Source organism: Quercus suber, unplaced genomic scaffold (genome assembly GCF_002906115.3).
Source record: "Quercus suber isolate HL8 unplaced genomic scaffold, Cork oak 2.0 scaffold_600, whole genome shotgun sequence".
Taxonomy (NCBI): Eukaryota; Viridiplantae; Streptophyta; class Magnoliopsida; order Fagales; family Fagaceae; genus Quercus; species Quercus suber.
This window is the reverse complement of record NW_027070044.1, coordinates 167,380-170,931: the sequence shown is the minus strand read 5'-3', so window position 1 is coordinate 170,931 and position 3,552 is coordinate 167,380.

Here is a 3,552-nt window from a genome sequence, read left to right as displayed (position 1 = left end):
CCTTTATACACGTTAATTCCCTCTTTCCTAAGCCTACAAAATCTCCTAAAAATATTCTAAATAATAATATCCAAATCTGACTAATTAAAGAAAAATATAAAATAAATAAAATAGAGTCCTAATATAACTAGGAAAGTAGTGTTTTCAGCTGGAAATTTTGTGCACCAGATCTGGAAACTTTCGAAAATAAACTGCATTAGATCCGTGTATTAGAATTTCAGGCAAAGGAACATTCCAGAATGTCAACAGTGCAGGTGCAGCAACTTCAAGCCCGATTTCGACCTTGATGTAACCGGTATCTCTCAAAACTCAAAACATGAAAGTTTTAGAGCTTTTTCTTGGCGTTCCACAACATTTTGAATCATCTCAATCGGAGCTCAGATGAGAGAGTTATGCCCAGATTATAAAGCGATGTCAAAGCTGTTCAGAATCGCCCAATTAACTTCATTTTGCACTTAATGCCTCCATTTGCATCTTAAATCAAAATATAAGAATAATGAGTACATTTAGGTACCAAATAAATATAAAAGACCAAATATTAATGGAGAAAAATATGACATTTTGCATTCACATTAGTGTGGTTTGTTTGGTTATATGGGCTGGATTTTTAAAAATTCCTATTCTAAGCTTTGGGCTTTTAGGCCTTTAAAAATTAGCATTTTGAGCCCATTTTGACTTCTTTTTAACTAAGCCTTTCTTTATCAAGTTTCAACCACAAGAAGACAACTCTAAACCTGTTACTAGACTCATAACATTCCAAATCAAATACACAATTATAGAGTATCAAGTCTCAACTATAATACAACCTAAATTCACCATGTCAAATTAAACATGTATTTATTAAACACATTAACAGATATTAATAAATCTAAACCTGTCATAACATTCCAAATCAAACATACAATTATAAAGTATCAAGTCTCAACCATAACAAGAGAATTTTAGTATGGCAGTAACATTAACATTAATATTTCTATCATAGTAATCACATCAAATATAAGCAGTAGCACAGCCCCAAGGAGGAGTAGTAGGCAGCAGTACAAAATAGTCAAGTAGTGCTTGAGAAGCACTATACAAATATACACAATGGATGTTGGACTAGAATATATAATTGTTACACTGCACAACTACATATTTTTTACAAAAAATGGAGGCAGTCTAGTCTACTAAGACTAATAGTGTGTTTGTTCAATGCTTGTGTTGTCAAGTGTGCATCTAGTAGACAAAAATAAAGTAGAGAGCAGCAAAAAAGCATCAAGCCAGTAACCAGTAGCAGCCCAAGCACCCAAACACTCCTAATTTGGTCCTCTCCATGATTAAGTCAGCAATTCAACCACAAAAAATTTCTGCAATTAGCCAACCAACAACTCCAACTTCAAGTCATCGTATACAAAAAACTCCATCTCTACAATGTCAATCTCCAAAAAATAATAATAAGTAGAAACTATAAAGCAATACATGATAATTAACACCATTACAAACAACAGCCAACAAACATAAGCAAATTACATAAAAATTTTAAGTTACGTTAGGTAGCTAAGTTGAAAAACAACCCCACCTTCCAAATCAGCCTAGAACAGAATCTATACCCACAGTGGGTTTTGGTGTAGGCTCTAAAAGGGGGGAAAAAAACAAATTTTATATAAATAATAACTCACAAATAAATAAATAAAAAAAAAATACAAGAGAATTTATAAATAACAAAAGCAGAAAAAAAATTAGAAAAGAACATAAACACATTACCTGATTCAAGTTCATAGTTTTCCACTTCATCCATTGCCTCTCGTAGGTTAATTGGTTCAGTTGAGTCTTTTGACCTCAACCAATTTTGTGTACAAATCAAAGTTTCAACAGTATTTGGAGACAATGAGCTACGGAAAGGATCCAAGACACGATCCCCTGTGCTAAATGCAGATTCTGATGCAACGGTAGAGATGGGAATTGCCAAAACATCATGGGCAACTTGAGAAAGAATCCTATATCTTGAAGAATTCACTCTCCACCATCAAGAATATCAAAAGCCTTCCGTCTCCAGATCTACACTTGCTTCTAACAAGTATTAGTCCAATTCAGATTTGCATTCTACACTATCCACATATGCTAAGTGCTGTTTGTAAATGTTATTATACCTCTTCATCCTCTCTTATGCACTACCAAAGCCACTTAGCATGGAGGACATGGCAGCAACATCACTATTACCAAACTCACTAGTTCCACTACCACTAGCACCACATGGGGTCCCCATTGCTCCACTATAGTGCTTGTACAATCTATTCAAAGCTTCCTTAACTCTCAATCCTAACTCATTAACCTTCTCATTGTCATACCATTGCTCAAACCAAAACTTCACATATTTCAATTTATATCTAGGATCAACCACAACAGCCACAACCGACATCAGATTTATCCTATCAACACTTCCCCAATACTTATCATACTTCAATTTCATTCTTTGTGCCATACCTTTAGCAAATGATCATCCCTACCATTACACAATTGATTTAGTTGGTTTTGAAGACTAACAAGCTCATGGAAATACATATTAGTAGTCACAAATAAGGAACCAAGAAATCTTAAAAGTTGCCTCATAGAACATACCAAGAAACTCTGTAAAAAGTCTTACATTTTCTCAATCTAAAAACTGAGGGGGACCGCTAGATGGATTCTCAAAATAACGAAGGAAATGCCCATCATCTTCCTCTATCCTTTCAAATGCAGTCACAAACTTTAGTGCACTTTCTAACATCAAGTAAGTTGAATTCCACCTAGTAGACACATCAAGGCACAACAAACTTTTGTTTTGAATTTTTTCTTTTTCAACACATGCCTTAAACTTCTAAAATCTATTATGAGAGGATTTCATATACCCCACTACATTACGAAACTTAACAATTGACTCATTAAGGTCCTTTAGCCCATTTTGCACAATTAAATTCAAAATATGGCCACAACAACGCATATGAAGGAACTCACAACCCAAGAGGCTACCCACCCTATCCTTTGTTTTCCTCCTAAAATATTCTATGGCCACATCATTTGAGCTTGCATTATCAACAGTAATTGTAAAAATATGATCAATCCCCCATATTTGGTGACCATAAAATAAAACTAAAAAAGTAGGGGTTAGGGTTACAAAGACAGAACTACATAGTGGCAGAGCCACGGAGGAGATCGGAGATGAAAAGGAGATTGATTGTATTAGGTATTAGGAATTTCGTAAGACCTTGAGAGGAAAGTCTTTCTTTCTGAGAAAGTGAGACTAAGAATCAGAGATGAGTCTTGAGAGTGAGACTAAGAGCTTGTGTTCTTAAATAGTGGAAGGTTAGGTTGGAGCCTAAGATTGAGAATTAGAGAGGGAAAAACTACTGTTTGGTTGGCAGGATTAGGGTATGGAAAAAAAATTATGTGGCCGAGTGCAAAAGAGAAGAGAAAAATGGTTGGAAGGAGCTTGAAAATCTGAGACTGAGAGGGAAACACTACCAATTGTTTGGTGGGATTAGGGTTTGGAAGAAACACTATGTGGCTAAGAGCAAAAAAGAAGAAAAAAAAAAG